At 45.4% G+C, this 18,904-nt stretch overlaps 1 protein-coding gene across 10 annotated transcripts in view; it reads left to right on the top strand.

Annotated features, from left to right (window-relative positions):
• The window catches only part of CELF4 (CUGBP Elav-like family member 4), an 861,314-nt gene that overhangs the window by 65,287 nt on the left and 777,123 nt on the right, over positions 1 to 18,904 (top strand). The gene's annotated exons all lie outside the window — the stretch shown is intronic.

Genomic DNA, 18,904 nt, shown 5'->3' with positions numbered 1-18,904 from the left:
TGAGTTCACTCCCACTCCCTGCCCACTGACAGATTTAACAAACTGTGGCCACATATGTACAGACACCATGGCCCTCAGTGGGGCTTGAACCCAGGGCCTTTGGTGACAAAAGGGCAGGCCTCACCCAGGAGGAAGGCTGGTCTAGTGGACTGAGATTCAGGTGGCCAGGTTCTATGCCTCACTTAGCCACAGATTTTCTGAGTAACCTTTGATATGTCGCTTAATATACCCTATGCCTGTATCACCAGTCCACCCATCCTGCAACATACCTGCAGCCTCTCAGGGGAGGGGAACACAGAAGCAAGCAAGTGGCAAAACTTTCAGAAGGAAAAGCTCCAGTGAACATGCCTTCATCCAAACCTCCGCCTGTGCTCCGGGTTCTGGCTTGAGCAAGAGCTGAGGTCGACTGGGTTCTCTTCAGATTGGAAAGTGGCAAGTATCATTTATAAAGGCTTAGTGTTCAGTTACGTGTAAAGTGATGGAAGGTGTGGTGGATCGCTGCATTGGTGCACTTGCACCTCCGTCCCATATCTATGCAAGTTCATGTCCAGTTTGAAGCCAGCCCTGAAAAGATAAATAATAAGAACAGCATTGCCAGTGTCAGACCATGCCATGAGGTTCTGCTCTGGGCACCTTTCAGATTTTCTCAGAAGAGCACAGAGATGTAATTAGACAGGGAGTGATCTTTGAGGAAATGCTTGGCTTTCATAATAGCCAGACATTTCTCTGGCACCTTTGATCCCAAAGTGCATTACAAAACCATATGTATACACAAAGGAAATTTCTGGCCCACTACTGACATTCAGCCACCTCTGGGGTGATGGGCTATAGCTGTTTAGCAGCAAACCGCAACATTACCCAGCAGTTTGGAAAGAGCACTGAAAAGGGGTGCTGTATCCAATTGAAACCACAGGAGGAATTTAGGTAGGCAAACTCAAATTAGAATTTGGCTGGGTTATCTAGACTAATGTCCTTTATTCTTGAGAAAATATCCTTTATTATTGTAGGGGTGCCCAGATTGTCCTAAGCACTTTCTTCCCAAACACGTAATTTAAAGAGCATATAGATTTAAAGACCTAGGCAGGATGGGGTAAAGAGATCTATCGTACGTGCAAAATTTCCTTGAGATGGTGATTTCAAGATTTAAGTATGGGACTGTTTTAATTACCAAAGCAGAGGGCATAAAATAGCTATGGATGAGACGCAAAAGATCCAAGCAAGCCATGGAATTGATTAAGAGACTGCTCTCAAACAAGCCCATCATGAACGATGCAGGTAACTGATCATTTTAGCAATCAATGAAGTTTAAAAAAGTTGTACAATCCCCCCCACAACTGCCCATTTATGGGGAAGTTATTTCCCATAATCCCCTTTCAGTCCCAGTATCTAGTTCCTATTGTTTAGCATGAAACACAAAACTGCACCGCCCAGGATTGTCTTCCTTTTCGGCATCCTACATTCAGATACAGTTCAACTCTTCAAACCACGTATTTCCAAGGTGAATGCTTCCCTGATTGTATAGCCACCTTCAGCGGTATCAGTGCCAGCTAGACTTCCCAAGGTGGTGCATATATACTTAGACCCATCAATCCACCCACTTTGCACCTTGCCTATTTAATTTGATATCTGTGCAAAGAGGTGTTGAATAAAGTCCAAGATCTTTACTTGGTATCACAACCTGGTTTGAGTATATATGAGTGAGTCACCTTTAGGTCTATCTGCCCAATCCAGCAGCTTTTGGACTGTGGTACGTGAACCATTGGTGGTCAGCAGAGAACTGGCTGGTCACATGGTGTTGGCTTTTCCTCCTTGTTTTCAGCTATGAAAAGAAACTGTGAAAATACAGAAATACTTCCCCCGTGTTTCTCTTCCATGTGAGCAGTTGCTGCAGTTGCCTCAGGAAAACTAGAACACTGTGAAGGAGTTGGGGGGAGATGGTCCATACCATTCCCTTGTGGACACCTCCACGCCCATTCACAGACACCATTAAGACAGTTTTTGCTACCAAAAAGCTTCAGAAGCCCTGATGTAATCTATCCAAGTTCTTATACAATGCCCTTCATTGTAGTACCCGAGCATCAGCCAAGACTGCAAGTTCTCTTCTGTTGGACGTCTGTGTCGCACATGATTCCTCTTTGCCATGCCTCGTGGATGTGGTTACCACACTTGCTGACAGAATGATGGTGCCTCTCGGCATTTGTGGTCATGCATGATTACAAGATATTTCACCTCCCAGCTTGTCAAGTTCACGATCTATAGCCCTCACAGCCATCCTTCAGCGCAGGCTACACATTTGGCTTCGTGGGCTACTGGGGAGCACCAACTGTCCAGTGCAAGCTCTGTCTGTCACTAGCCAACCCCTTATCTCCTTCTCCTCCAGATTCGAGAAGGTGAGAGAACTCTGCGGGATCTTCCCCTCTGGCAGTGCAAATAAAATGCAGCTCAGCAAATGGTTGTCTTTGTACCACAGTGGAGAAGTGCCCAGGAGGTGTCTGATCATGAGCAATGTCATAAAAATGTGTAGGCATTGTATGCTGGGCTGGGGGAGGGTTGACTTCATAACCGTGCTGCAGGAATACATCTAATTAATACACACAGTAGTGTGTCTATGCACTGCTGACTTCTGTTGGATAGAAGCAGACATCCTCCGCAAGGATTTTGGTAGGGTAGGAAGCAGGCCCAGTGGATAGGGCAGTGACAAGACCTGTGGTCAATTCCTAGCTCAGCTCCAGACCTGCTAGGTGACTTTTAGCAAGTCGTTTAATCTAGAGCAGTGGCCAGAGCACTGGACTGGGACTCTGGGGACTTGGGATCTATTCCAGTCTGCCACAGGCCAGCTGGGTGATCTTGGGCAAGTCACTTCGCCTCTTTGTGCCTCAGTTTCCCCATCTGTAAAATGGGGAAATAGTATCTTCTTTGTAAAGTCCTTTGAGATCTACTAATGAAAAGCACTCTGTAAGTGCTCGGTATTATGACCCTGTGCCTCAGTTCCCCTTCTGTACAATGCAGGCAATAATGACCTACTTTGCAGGGGGGCTCTGAGGATAAAATCTATTAAAGATTGTGAGCTGCTCGGGTACTCTGGTAATGAAGGCCTTATATGTACATAGATGTTTCATAGTATCGCTAATGGAGAGCCTCCAAGTGGTAGAGTCCTGTGCTTTAGAAGCAGGAGGATATTAATTTGGTCCCAACTATTTGTGACTGGCTACAGTGTCCAGCAGAGCAACAGTTGTGGAGGCCTAACTTGCTAAGGGTTTGGTAGAACACTTACATAGTGCTTCTGCAAAGAAATAGCCCTCAATGGTAAGTAATAGTAGGGAACGGGAAACTGGGGCAGAAAGGTTGTGATTCACCCAAGGACACTGAAATCAGTCGGCAACAGAGCTGGGATTTGGGTTTTCAGACTGCCATTCCAGCACTATGAAAGCTCTCCCTCTCCCCAAACACGGGGCAAAGTCATTGGACTGGATCCCGTGTTAAACTCTGCTGCTTGACAAAGCGTGATCCTGGCGTTTCCACAGAGCCATGGGGCTCTGCAACAGCAGGCTGCTGTGCAGTAAATTCATTGTGTATTGTGCAGGGGACCATTAGTTAGCTTATTATTAATACATGTGTGGGCTTTAATATACCAGTGTTGTATCTGTCAGCATCTCTACCAGGTTTGCTTTTGTCCTTTGTGTTTTCCCCAAACAAGCTTATACAATTAGTTTCTTCTTGTTTCCTAAATTATTTTTGCTGCTCCTAATTATTTCACACTCCATATAAAAGAGTTATTGGGGTAGATAATGGGAGGCGAGGGATCACATTGCCAGAGCATTGCAGGCAGCGGGATGGCAAGGCAACTTTGATTTGTTTTATTTATTTATTTGCTCAGCAGTGTTAAGAAGAACTGAAGACACCTAGGGATCAGGGGAAGCTTCGATCCAGCTCTGGTGGATCATAATTTGGGGGTCTTACAAATGGAATAGAGAGCAGTTTGGCCCTGCCACCCATTTCACCCAAGAAAGAGGCGTGCTTAGACCAGCATGTAATAGAGTTCATTCCCAGATCCTCAGATGAATGCTCCTGTCTAGAAGAGCAGAGTAATACTATCCTCATTTGTGTTTCTAGCCTATAGCTCCCATTCCCACCTCTTTCTGTCCCCTCCTTTGGATGCATGGGATTAACTTCTTCTAAAACATCAGTTATGGTTTTGCACGTGTCTGGGGAGGAGACTGGACTTGTACTTTTGGAGCTGAAGATCACCCGCTCTCCTCCCCATGCCTTGTATATCTGGCTGGCTGAAGACCGTGGGGGGCATGTGTGCGAGATACCATCCTGCATTGTTACAGCAGGCTCCCATTCCCTGGCCATTGCGAAAAGAATCTGCCCTTCACGTGCTGCGTTTGGCCCAGCAGTCTCGTAGGGCCTAGATCCTTCTGAGGTCCCTGTGGGTCCAGTATGAGTTCACGGGCTCTATCCACCTACCTGGCCTGGTACTTTCATAGAATCATAGAATCTCATGGTTGGAAGGGACCTCAGGAGGTCATCTAGTCCAACCCCCTGCTCAAAGCAGGACCAAACCCAACTAAATCATCCCAGCCAGGGCTTTGTCAAGCCTGACCTTAAAAACCTCTAAGGAAGGAGATTCCACCACCTCCCTAGGGAACCCATTCCAGTGCTTCACCACCCTACTAGTGAAAAAGTTTTTCCTAATGTCCAACCTAAACCTCCCCCTCTGCAACTTGAGACCATTACTCCTTGTTCTGTCATCTTCTACCACTGAGAACAGTCTAGATCCATCCTCTTTGGAACCCCCTTTCAGGTAGTTGAAAGCAGCTATCAAATCCCCCCTCATTCTTCTCTTCTGCAGACTAAACAATCCCAGTTCCCTCAGCCTCTCCTCATAAGTCATGTGCTCCAGCCCCCTAATCATTTTTGTTGCCCTCCGCTGGACTCTCTCCAATTTGTCCACATCCTTCTTGTAGTGTGGGCCCCAAAACTGGGCACAGTGCTCCAGATGAGGCCTCACCAGTGCTGAGTAGAGGGGAATGATCACATCCTTCGATCTGCTGGAAATGCCCCTACTTATACAACCCAACATGCCATTAGCCTTCTTGGCAACAAGGGCACACTGTTGACTCCTGTGTGTGTAAACCTTCCTGTCCTGTCCATGGTAGGGTTACTCACTGGAAAAATTACTGCGGTATTACAGCAGCAGCTGGACTTGTGCCAAACTGCTAGTGTAAGCAGGACTCCGATGTATTTACTACTGTGTCATGCTCAGATGGTCGTGGTCAAGCGCTTGAGCACTGGCTGCTCGCACTGTGTTGCTGCGCTTCTGCTGGCATTTGCTGTAGTTCAGGTACTAATCTTTCTAGCATATACAAGGCCATAGAGTGTAACCAGGAGCAGGCTCCCCCTTCCCAGGTGAGGGCAGATCAGTTTGCTTGTCGCAAAGACCACTGGGGTTATAGAGGTTCTTTCTGGCTTAAGGTTCCAGCTGCTCCCAGGGGATTATTCCCATCTGTGTAAGACCCGCCTCTGTTTGTGACATTCTGACTGTCTTTCCCAGCAATGATTGGCGTGTCGTCAGGGTCGTGGCTGGTATGAATGGGCTTGTGGTTAAGTACCAGGCCAAAGAGAAGAACTGGGTTCAACTCCCGGCTCTGCCGTAGACGTCCTCAGCTGCCTTATGCAATTCATGTATCCCTCCAAGTCTCAGTTTCCCCATCTGCAAAATAGAGGCGCTGTGAGGCCGAATCAATTAATTTTCCTACGGTGCTTTGAGATCCTTGGACAGAAGGTGCTATCTCTGAGTGCAAAGTACTGTTATTCATCACAAGCAGCAAGAGCGGCTTCACCCTCATCTACAGCAAAGGTCAAAAACTTGCTGTGTTGGAGGGAGTTCAGAGAAGGGCAACCAAAATAATGAAGAGCTGGAGAAGACTGATTTTATAATGAATGGATAGGCAGAGCTGGGCCATGCAGTGACAAAAGGGTAGTTTGAGATGAACAAAGATATGGTCGCTATTTTAGTATTTGAAGGGTGTAAATACTGAGAAAGGAAAGGATTTGCTTATATTGTTCAATACGGGAGTGGGCTGAAATTAGACAAAGGAGAACTTGGGCTGAATAAAAGCTTCCTAATGGCATGGTCTGTGGAATAGCCTCCCAAGGGAAAGCTCTCTCTCTCTCTCGGGATGCTTATTACTACACTGTTCTAAGCACTGGTGAAAGGACTGCACTGAAATGGATTGCATGACCCAGCGGGCCTTTTCCATCTCCAGCTGCATTGATTCTACGATCCCCAGTAGTGAACAAACACATACTGAGCAGGGGAAAGGGAAAACCGCAGAAAATATATGAAAAAGCATCCAAAATTCCTCTAAATAGAACATTTGTCAGTTTTCCATGAGGCACCGGTGGGTCTTTAAGCTCTTCCCGGCTTTGAACAAATTGAGAATGAGTGCAGTGTGTGTGTGTATATTTGTTCTGTTTCTTTGGGGTGAGTTGGGGAAAGGAGGAGGGGCAGGGGAAGACTCCTCCATTTGGCGCATGTTCCATTACAAACTTCTTGGGAATAGATCAAATTAATGAAAGGAAAAAATGGGGCTTTGACAGTGTGTTTGGTTTTACGGGACTGTATTGTTTTATGGTGTTTTATGAGAAGCACTTATACGACTCTTTAAGTGAGAGATTATTGTGCCTTTTATAAAAACTAAGAGAAAACTCACTTCTCTGTCTTTTTCTTTCTCTTGCTAAGTAGACGCTATGGTTGTCTGCGGTCATCATTTCCCAGTAGAAATGTTACGTTCTGGAGCACTGCCTGGAATGGCGTCAGAGCATAGATTTCACAGGCAAAAGACCAAACAAACAAAAAAGCAAAAACCCAACACAACAGTTATTAGGGAGGAGATGAACTAATCGTTTCCCAAACATCACCCCAACATTGTGCTTTAAATCCTGAGGACCCCGTCAAATTCCATTCTACTATATCGCTCTGACACTAATTCTGGTCACTTCTTTAGCCCTGTAGGATCTCAAAGAGCTTTGCAAGCATTAATTGAGTATCACGACACATGCCCCTTTTTTGGTAGGTGTAATGTAACATAAATTCTTATTTTACAGATAGGTAAACTGAGGCACAGAGGGGACAAGGTCAACATTTTCAGACATTGCCATTGATTTGGGGGTGTCCTATTTAAAATGCTTAAGAGCTGATTTTAAGTGCTTCTGAGTACCTTCAACTCTAACCAAAGTCCATGGGAGCTTCATGTGCCCACTGTGTCACTTTATAGCTGCTAGTGTCCTAGACCCTTGTAACTGAGGCTAGGGAGTAATAAAGAAACAATGTTTGGTGTCTTGGCAGATGAGGTTCTTCTGTCTAGAGCAGGGCAGGGATCTGATTTTCCATTTATTCTGGTTTTTTTTTTTTTTCCATTGCCAAATGGAATAGAAAAAAATTCAAAATTTTCCATGAAATAATATTCTCCTGTCCCCCCAAAAGTGTTTTGGGTTGATGAAAACATTTAATTGTGATTAAAATCAAAACATTTCATGCTGACTTTGATTGTCTTTATTTTTTTTTAAAAGTATATAAAAACAAAAAAATTAATTTCCCAAAGTCCCTTTGAAACAGAAAATCAAAAGTTTTCATTCTGAAAATGTTGAAGGGGGACATTTTAATGCTTTATTTTGTTTTTTTCAGCACAAAACTTTACCAAAATGACACGTTTTTCAAATTTTCAGAAAAAAAAACTTTTTTTTTTTTGGCTCTCTCCCTCAAAATAAGTTTAATTGAAAAATTCCCAACCAGCTCTACTCCTGTTCATAGACAAGGGAATTCCATCCAGCCTCACCCTGCTGGGCCTCTCTGTACCATTGGATATCGGTGATCATCAAATACATTTGTCCAGCCTCCAAAAATTTGCTTGTGTGAACACACATGCCTTAAAATGGCTCAAACCAAACACCAAGGGTGGTGATGATTATGGTGGCTCTTCCACCGCCAAAGACCCACCTGTGGAGGGCCACAAGGGTCAGTCTTTCCCATGTATTGTTCGACATCTATGTGAAACTGTTGGGAGAGCTTGTGAGACCCCAGGTGTGCAAGCAGTCTGTAGTGGGCACCAAGCCTCTATAGCTCATAGATACCCACTGGAAACAGCACATCACTCTGCTCTCTCAGTTCCTACTCACAATCAGCACCTGTGGAAAGAGCTGGCTGAACTGCTGGTAGGAAGAGGGAAGTGCATTTTGGAGATGGATCTGAGGGAGAATAGGTGGATAAGCAAGTTGCTTTCAACAGCAGCAAAGTCCTGACCTACAACATGACAGCCCTGCCCTGGCCTCAAGTTCTGTCAGTGCACCTCAGTCCTGGACTGCAACACGTCTTGCTGCTTCATTCCCATACCCTCATGTAGCTCCGCCAGTGCACTTCAGTCCTGATCGACAATGCCACCTGTTATGCCAATGTTAGTTCTTTCAAATTACAGCCAGTGCCCTTTACACCCAATTGTATCTTGGTATCTAAGGTCCCCAGTTACCAGAGTATCTGAGCACCTCTCAGTCCTTCATGTATCCTCATAACAGCCATGTGAGGTTGGGCTGTGCCGTTCTCCCCCATTTTACTGGTGGGGAACAGAGACCCAGAGAGGATAAGGGACTTGCCAAGGACAGGAAGTCTGTGGTGGTGCTGAGAATTGAACACAAGTTTCCCAAGCTCTAGGTGCCATCCCTAAATATGGGACCAGCCTTCCAATGGTGTCAGTGATTTCGTGATGTGGGCAAATGTTCACTAGATCCATCCAACCCATCTATACTTCTGACCTAAGGCATCCTGGAGGGGGAAAACTGCAGCAGATTAACCCCTGAAGTACCTCTCCACCCTCCCGTTTGCCTCTAATATTTTGTTGTTAATGGATTAAACTAAAAGGGATTAGCCATTTCAATTTCTGTTCTGCTGCTTTCTGCATTTAACAAGCTCCCTGTAAGTGATGAATTATTGACTATTTAAATGGGAATCCAAACAGTCTGAAAGAGGAAGACTGCCTTATCACTAGCAATGCTAAATCTTGGGCTATAGGTCGAGATATTCTTTTCTCTTTTCAGTTAACCAGCAGGGTGCCGGTCTCCGAGCGCACACCTGCTAACCCAGCACCTCAGGCTTTTGTCTGGCTGGTGTCTAATGGTCCCAGAGGGTTAAATGTTGTTAAGCGTGTGCAATTTAACCTATATTATTGATATTGGGTTCAGACCAAAGTGTCTGCAAAGTGGCTTAAACAGAAGAGTTCATTATAGAATAAAGCACATTGGCAGGAGGCCAGTTCCACCTGCCCTTAAAATTGTTCCTATTTTTTTCTTTTTTTAAAAAATTGCGTAGATTTAAATATAAAGTCTACAGCCTTTGGGGCTCAGGGATCTTCCCAATGAAAACAGACGGGGTCTCTCCAGGTGCCCTAGGGAGAGAGGGGCTGGAGCAGCAAGGGAGGGCAGGGTCTTGGAGCATCATCAGTGCTGGATAGTCGCCTAGGAGAGGGCCAGTAGTGCAACAGGGCTGGAAGCTCCACTGGGGCTGGAGAAGTGTCAATAGCAGCTGTGGATTGCTATGGGGTAGCGGTAGGAGAGATCTGCAAGTGGGGGCACCCTCATGGCAGCCTCGCGAAGAGGAAGGAGTAACCTTCAACTCGTGCCCCATAAGTGACTCATGTTCAATCGGGATAGGTCAATCCAACATGGGGCAAGGATGGGCGAGGAGGATAAAACAGGCAGGGGCTGATTCTGCAGCATGCTAAGTTCCGTCAACTTGAGAGGAAGGAGAGTTTTGTAGAGAAGGCCCTGGACTGGGATGCAGGAAGCCTGTCTTTACCACAGACTCCCAGCAAGACCTTGGACAAATGGCCAGAAGGGACCTTCATGATCATCTAGCCTGACCTCCTGCCCATCGCAGGCCACAGAACCTCACCCACCCACTCCTGTAATAGACCCAGAATCTCTAGCTGCATTACTGAAGTCCTCAAATCATGATTGAAAGACTTCAAGTAGCAGAGTCTCAACCATTTACTCAAGTTTAAACCAGGAAGTGAACTATGCCCCATGCTGCAGAGGAAAGTGAAAAACCCCTCTGCCAATCTGATGTGGGAGATTGGGGAAGAGCACATCAGTATTTCATGTCAATGTCTTGTTTTACTTTCTGACGGCCTTGTAAAAGGAATGGTGCATATACACATGCCTGAGACGTTAGATGGTTTTATAAGCCTCATTCATTCTGAGCATTGGTTGAAGTAAGGTGTTTGGGGGCAGGAATGTGAGGAGAGAGTGTGTGTGTGTGTCAGAAGCAGAGCTATGAGACAGCTGTTTAGGTAGAAGTTTGATTAACTCTTTAGAGTATTAGTCTTTAGTAATAATAATTTAATAACACCTGCCTCTTATATAATGGGAACCATTGTCATCTATCATAGACCCTAAGTATTTGAATTCTTCCCCTCTTTCAAGTTCTTTGCGTGTGATATCCTTTATGGTCTGTCCTCCTGCCTTAGTTGTCTTATCTTCAGTCAAAAGAAATAGCCAGCATTCACTCTAAGCCCAGTCCACTCAGAGCTATGTTGCCACTGTTCAAAGCTCTTTTGCAGGATCCTGCAGTCTTCCACACACATTAGTGAATGGCATGTTCCCTGATTGCTCCCTTCATATAGTCTCACTTATCACATCCATGATAACCACAAACAAAAAGGGGCTCAGCCCTCTGACTCCCGATGAAGGCCAGTGTTTACTGGATGGTGTAGCAAGGCGGGATAGTTTTATTGGCAGGACTTTGGAATGGCTGGATTTCATGTGTGGCAAAGCCACTCTTGAGTTACAAAAATAACCCCAAACGAACACCGTGTGATCGCATATTCCACAAGCAACAAAATCTATTACAGGACAATATTTAAAAAGGTTTTATATTTTTTTTAGTTTAAAAATGTTATGGTATTTTTGCATATTAATTGGCGGACCCCATTGGGTTAGGTGCTGTACAAAAACCTAGGCCAGGTCTACCCTACAAACTTACATCAGTGTAACTATGTCTCACTGGGGTGTGGGTTTTTCACACCCCTGAGCAACATAGTCATATTGACCAGTGGCATCACAACAGGAGGGGCCAGGGCTCTCCCACTTTTTGCCAGGGTGGACCCTGTCCCTTTCCTTCCTCCTCTCCCTGAGGCACCACCCCCTTGGCGAGGCCAGTGTGGAGCCCAGCTTGGGAGCCTGGGCAGCTGTAGGCGCAGGCCCTCCACCAGCCCGCAGGGGACCCAAGCACCCCTTGGGCGATATCCCTGTCCCCTGGGCTCTCCGCCCGGCCAAGGGCAGGTGGAGGGGCCGTGACTCCGTGCTGGCTCCCGCCAGCTGCCTGCTAAAAGAAGTTGGGGAGGGGGAGGGGGAGGAATTCAGGTGCATCCATAATTATTTTCTTTTCAATTTGTTTAGCAAACTGGAAACATCAAAAAATTGTTTCAGATCAAAGGGAATGTTCTGTTTGACCCAAAATAAAATGTTTTGTTTGTTTTAGATTTTGTTTTACCTTTTTGGAAAATGAACTTGCAGTAAGATTTGAAATGAAAAGTCACTTTGAATTAAAACATCAAAATGTTTTGTTTTGATTTGTTTGGAATTTTCTTTAACCAAAACCACTTGTCAAATTCAACATGAATATGTGAAATATTTTGCTTGACCTGAAATCCACATTTTGGGACACACACAAAAAAGAGGGTTTGTCTGAAAAATTATTGCCCAACTCTATGTACAATTTAACCACATGAGACAGACAAAGGGAAGGATGAGGAAAGGGAGCCCCAGAGAGGTGAAGTGTGTTGCCTGCTCAGCAGGTTAGTGACAGAGCTAGATTAGAACCCACATCTAGTGCAGTCCCTTAGCCACTGGACCACACACAATGCTCTTGCTATGAGAAGTCTAAACCTTCAGATCTCAGAGGGAGATTAAAAATCATCATAAACATTTAGACACCTGTGAAGCTAAGGTAGAAGAGCTGTTCCGCAGGGGAAAATGTCATGATTTGGAGGGTCTGATATCTGCTGCTATTTTGCTGAAGACATTTGTGTGTGTTTTGAAGGCTGGAATGCCAAAATGTGACCCTTGGTCGACTCCATGATTTTGCACTTTGCAGACTATCCCCATCTTGCTAGCAACGGCACCAAGGAAACAACAAAAGAAGAGGACAACTGCATGTGTAGTGTTTTCTGGTGGGAAATGGCAGATTGAACTTATTCTGAGTGAATTTCTCCGCATTGCAGGAGGGGGAAAAATTCTCAGGCTTTTCAGGCAAATGCCATTTAGTACCAGGATAGATATGCTATGCACAGTTACCTTTCCTGGGCAGTGGGCATAGCAGAGTGGTAGAACATTCTTCAGTGGGATCTCCATGGAGGTTTCTGATTCTGCCAGCAGTGCTCCGCTGCTGCAAACTACAATAATGCTGCAGCATGCTTCTGAGCATGGCCATGAAGCACAGGGGAGATCGGAAAAACATGGGCACGAATAATATATGCAGCATGGGTGTGAGCCAGGGAGCAAAGCACAGGAAGAGGTGGGGTAATGTGGGAACTCGTGTGATGGGAGCAAATCTCCGGGTAAGACAGAGCAGGATGTTTGCTCCCATAATGGTGTTGGGCAGGCCTGCGTTGGAAGCAGAGTGCTGCAAGATAAGCCCACCTGGGCTTTGGGATTAACTCTTTCCTTTCATTCTCCATCACAACCATCTCATCTTCTTGCCTCACTCAAGTCTAACAATGAGCAACTGGCCACGAGAGTCAAAAGTCAGTGCTCGCCTTCCTGGAGGGAGATATGTGAGCATGCCTGCCCGATGATCGAGAGCCCTGACTGACAATTCCTGTGCCCCACAACATGGCTGCCCTTCTCCTCTGCCGCTGACTCCAGTCCACATGCTCTGGACATGTAGCATCAGGCAGGTTTTTCAATTGGAGGGTTTACTCCAGCCACCGCCAGACGTATAGCTGAAACAAGAGTGGGTGGCAGGCTGGTAGCATGGCAGAGGGCTGCGTTTCGCCATTCTCTTCCTAACGCAGAGTGGCTATAGTTTAAAAAAAGAGAGAGATGAAGAGTCTTAAAAGCAAAGTAATGTTGCCACTAAGCATGAGGGGTAATGATATGCAAACGAAGGACAGGCAATACAATTGCTGGAGTAGCCATTTGGTCAGGATGACCCTTACGTTAAGGAATTGGCCTTTAAGACTTAACCTGAAGAAAATAAATCTAATTGATGGATTGGGGGGGGGAGTGAAGCAAGGTTTGAAAATATGTTTAAATAAAGTCAAAAAGATTTGCTTTTTGTCTGTTTGTAAGCAGTGGGGGAGGGGAGGAGAGGGCAGGGTTTGTTCAGAGACATGGTGCTTGAAGGAAAGCCTGGCTTGGAGCTCTGGAAAGGAAGGAGAAAAGGGGGCAGTGTGGTGTGTTGGGCCAGATGGTATAAGACTAGTCCCGAGCCGCGGTGATTGACATCAAGTGCACTTGCTGTTCCTAAACTCTTGTCTGTCTTGGGCCTGTTTGACAGCTGAGCAAGGGGCCAGAGAGAAATTAATCTGCTGTAAATGAACCTAAATGGATTGCAGGGTGCTGTTTGTGACAAGAGTAAGTGGCGGAGGAGTTCAGCATGCAAAGGGCTGTAATTTAGGCCACACTGGGTCATTCATCTTCCCCACATAAAATGAGAGGAACCTGATCCTGCTGTCGAAACAAGGAGAGCCAGGTGGGGGAAGGGTGTTTTTAGCAATGTAACACCAGGGCAGCCGCCTTTGGAATAACTAACTAGTAAAGTGCCATTCGTGCCCCTGCCAAAGGAAAGGAAAGGGAAGAATTAAAAAAAAAAAAAAAAGTTAATGGTTGCAATTCTGGTGGTTTCAGTCCTAATTTAACCCTGGTGACCTGCTGCCTGGCTCCAAACGAGATTGAAAATGTTGCATTCAACTGATGCTGGAGCGGCAGTTAATTCTGAGGTGGATGAGACAGCATGATCTAGTGGACTGTGTTCTCGAGGGGAGTCAGGACACCTGGGTTCTGCTCCGAGCTCAGCAAGTCCACTTGGGCAAGTCGCTCCATCTCCCTGTGGCCCTTCCCATGCTTTGTCTGTTTAGGTTGGAAACTCTTTGGGCCAGAGGCTGGCTGTCACTTGTGCGTGTACTGCACCTTGTACAGAGGGAGCTCAATTTCGGTTGGGGCCCCTCGGTTACAATCTTAAAAGTAAGGTGCTTTCATGAGGTATCCAGATCTAGCTCCCTGCCTAGATGCTTACAACGATCCCCACTGCTGTTGTAGCTGAGCCAAAACATGTATACATAAATGAATTGATATCTCAGTGCTTAGATATTCTAGTGATGGATGCTATAGAAGAACCTAAATGTAGACAGAGGGGCTTGAATTAATGTCTCACTGGTGCCTATCAATAGCCAATGGCTGCTGCTGACATGGAGTGTCTCAGTGGGCTAACAGTGAAGTCTTTAAGTAAAAACAATTATTGAATGTATAATGTCTAAGTCCATTAGTCGTGTCCTAGTATTGACTGATGTTAAATTAAAAAGCATGTCCTTATTGCTCTCTCCTGTCATGGATCTGCCAGGAAAGGTCAGTCAAGAAGTATAACTGAACCGTAGACTCATGCACCCATAGCTACGGCAGCAGGAATGGGGCCACCAAGGAGGAGAACCAGGCTTTGGGGAAAGTCCAAATGCAAGTTTCATGTCTGTCCCCTAACCTGTAACCAGTGAACCACACCCCCCCATCCAGTCACTGCCAGCTAGTCTGGATCCAGTTCTGCAAACACCAGAGCTTGGTGCTGTGAGATGGGACATTGGTAAAAATTTTTCCAAAGTGCGTAAATGACCTAGGAGCCTAAGGATACGTCTACACAGCAAAAGCTCTGCTCAGGCTAGCCTGAATCCAGCTAGTGTGGGCACCAGTGCAGTGTGGGTTTCAGAACTGGCCAGCTGGACTTGAACAACCTGAACTGCGCTGTCTCCACTGCTATTGTTACCTGCACTGGTTGGATGGAATCTAGTTCAGATAAGCTACTGCTTCCACATACCCTAAGTGCCAATGGGACTTGGACTCCTCAGTGAATTAGATGCTTTTGAGATTTTTAACCAATATGTCTACCTGCCAGTAAGGCATGAAACAGAGATTTGGCTTTTTAGGGCTTTTGCACAAACTTTCCCTCTGGGTTTGATTTGTGTGAGGTTCATACTCCTGTGTGCCCCCCCCCCAATTTCCTTTGCACTTTTAGGTCCGCTCAGCCACAGAATTGAAACCGCTGTGTCTCGCGTGGTATCTTGGTGGAAAACAGATTTGGGGTCAGGAAGGAATTTTCCCCCAGGTCAGGTTGGCAGAGATGGGGGCGGGGGAGGGCCTCATCTTCCTCTGCAGCCTGGGGCACGGGTCACTAGAGTAAATGGTGGATTCTCTATAACTTGAAGTCTTTAATTCAGTATTCGAGAACTTCGGTAATTCAGCCAGAGGTTAGGGGCCTACGACAGGCGTGGGTGGGTGAGTTTTTGTGGCCTGCGATGTGCAGGAGGTCAGACTAGATGATCATGCTGGTCTCTTCTGGCCTTAGAGTCTAAGAGACCTGGGGTTTTCTGCTGAGTAAGTGCTGCTCATGCATTCTGAAAATGCTGGGGGCAGCCGCCCTCCCCCACCCCGGAAAACAAAACAGTCCTACAGCCAGGATTTCACTAGCTGTAAGTTGATTGTTTTGGCTATTTTCCTTTTCCCCGCAGCATTTTTCCATTGTCCCTTCCAGCGCATCTGCATTCCCTCTAGAGATGGGCCTGAATCAAACCCCTGCCTCCAAACAACCCTCAACTTTTGGAAAAGTTTGGCTTCCAAGCTGAACTTTGTGATTTAGATCCACCTCTGGTTCTTTTTCCTCCATCTTCCCTTGTGTGCCTGCTGCATTCCTCAGAGGAAAACGCGCCAAACTGCAAAGCTGAGACTATCGTCTTTCCATAACGTTGATGCCCTGGAGGATTGTCTACCAGGCTGCGTCCCATAACAGCTTGTCACTGTGTAGCTCCTTTCCTCCCAAAAGATCCCAAAGCACTTTATGAACTGATTTGGGAGGAAGGAAAATGTGCTGCCTATAGTAGGGGTAGGCAACCTATGGCACGCATGCCGAAGGCGGCACGTGAGCTGATTTTCAGTGGCACTCACACTGCCCAGGTTCTGGCCACCAGTCCGGGGGTCTCTGCATTTAATTTTAAATGAAGCTTCTTAAACATTTTTAAAACTTTATTTAATTTACATACAACAATAGTTTAGTTATAGAAAGAGACCTTCTAAAAACGTTAAAATGTATTACTGGCATGCGGAATCTTAAATTAGAGTTAATAACTGAAGACTCGGCACCCCACTTCTGAAAGGTTGCCAACCCCTGGTCTATAATTTGGGAACAGCCAAAACAGGCTCTGTACTGGCATGGAGTCAGAATCTAGATTAAATAACCCTGAGCGACTAACCACAGAAGAGGTGTAGAGAAAACAGATGGTTTTGTGGCTAAGCCACTGAGTTGCAACTCGAGACGATCTGGGTAGTTCCCCATCTGCAAAATGGGAATAATAGCACTGCCTTACCTCACAGGGGTGTCGTGAGGATAAGTACGCTCACGCTTGTGAGACACTCAGCTGTTACGGTAACGGAGCCATGTTAAGTACCTTACATTCTTCTCACTTTTTGTCTGCTCTCATCTATCTAGAATGTAAACGGGGTAGGGACTGTCACTTACTGTATGTGTATGGTGTGTCCATGTATAGAGGCCCTGGTCTTCATTGGAGACCCTCTAGACACACTACCATAATACAAATAAATGAAAATAATATACAGACTACCATTAGGCAATCCTTCCACTGGGCAGGTTTTGAGTTTGCAAAAGCCGAGTGGTCAGGGTTTGGCTGTGCGAAATCAGGAGTGGTTTGGTCCAGGTTCAGTGTTATCCAAAGACCAGGGTTCAGATTAAGGCTTGATACATATTACATACAGTTGTCTCTTCACCCCCCACGGTAGCCCAGCCAATAGAGTTGGTTGAAATTTTTAGTGGAGAAAATATTTCCACCTAAAAATATGGTTTTGTCAAAACCGATTTGGGCAAGAAAATGTCAATTCCATCAAAAAGAAAAAAAATCAATTTACCTGCAAGAAATGTCAAAGCAAATATATATTTTTGAGTCAACATTTTGAAACAAAACAATTTGTTTCATTTTGACATAAAAAGGCATGTAATTTTTACTCTTTGGCTTAAAATCCGCCAAATAAAATGATGGTTTATGTCAATATGAAGCAATGATTTTCATTTCAAGCAACAATTTTGAAATTTTTCATTTTGACATTTCCAATTTGAAACTTTAAAGAAAAATTTTGGTCCTGCAAAATATTCTGACTTTCTGTTCTAATTTGGAATGTCAGTATTTCTCACAGGATGAAATATCCATTTTCCAAACAGCTCTAGCAGCCAACTCGGAGTTGGAATGTGGCAGATTCTTTCAGTGTCCTGCTCTATTAGTACAGGAAGTGGAGAGCAACATATCAAATTGAAACTATATGAATTTAGGTAGGTAGGAATCTGGGACTGGACCATGGGATAGATTACTCTAAATTGATCTGTTTTGTTCATTCCCTCTGAAGCATCTGGCTCTGGCCATGGTCAGAAGACAGGATATTGGGCTAAATGGGCCATTGGTCTGATCCTGTATAGCTGTTCTTTTGTTCTTATGGATACAATTGTCAGAGATGGAATTGGAGCAGAGCCCTGTGATAAACTAACCCTTCAGCTTTCCCGATCTTCTCTTGGCACATGTCAAAAAACAATGTTGTGGGATCTTTAATGACTACACTTGGAGAAGTTAGATCCTTGGTTTTATGTCCCAATGTGGAGTAGCACATCTTGTAGCATAGTGCTCCCAGTAGTAGCTCGCCTTTTGAGTCATCAACACCTCATGGCTGTTGCTTGAATGTCGCTCATCTAAATGATTTAGTTGGGGGTTGGTCCTGCTTTGAGCAGGGAGTTGGACTAGATGACCTCCTGAGGTCCCTTCCGATCCTGATAGTCTGTGATTCTATGATACGATTCTAAATGCTGCTCTGGCCTAACCATGCTTGGCTTGTGAAAATGACCCAAACGTGGACTAAGAAGGAATGGTTGGACGTGGTTTTATGCTGCTTGCTGCTGTGGAAGTAAGAGTGACGAGACGCACTGATGGTATGTTACCCTTCCAGGTTGGGAATCGGAACTGAGTGTCGACATTGTGTGAGTGGAGTTCTTCTGAGGACATAGAATTTTGCCAGTTCTCTCAGAAGCAAAGGGGTATTTACGCAAAAACTGCTACGGCCTTAGACATGGTAATGCACGGCAGAAGCCAGGCTTTGGGAATACTTGCTGCATCACAGAGGAGAAATGGGGGGAGATGGAATTTCAAAGGAATTATCTGAAGCAGACACCCCAAAATGAGTGTGTGGTAGGGCCACCACCGAAGAGAGCTCATCTGTTGGACTGACTTGTGCATGAGGGCATTTATTGTGCCACTGTGTTGTGATATGATGTGCTTGTGTTGTAACACAATGTGCTGATGGGCCCTGGAAATTGTTTCTTGACCCTTCAGTGGCCAGCAAATTAGATATTTAGACTGTTGGATAATAGAGTGGATGAAGGTTCAAAAAGTGGATAGCCTCATCTGCTATTTTGGACATGAAGCTGCTGTAAGATTGATCCTTGAGGTCTCCACCTCTGGTTAAGTATCAGAGGGGTAGCCGTGTTAGTCTGTATCCACAAAAACAATGAGGAGTCTGGTGGCACCTTAAAGACTAACAGATTTATTTGGGCGTAAGCTTTCATGGGTAAAAGACCCTTCTTCAGATC

The sequence above is a fragment of the Mauremys reevesii genome, linkage group 6 (genome assembly GCF_016161935.1).
Source record: "Mauremys reevesii isolate NIE-2019 linkage group 6, ASM1616193v1, whole genome shotgun sequence".
In the NCBI taxonomy this organism is placed as follows: Eukaryota; Metazoa; Chordata; order Testudines; family Geoemydidae; genus Mauremys; species Mauremys reevesii.
Note: the sequence above shows the minus strand (reverse complement) of the source record. Positions and strands in the feature narration are given on the sequence as shown.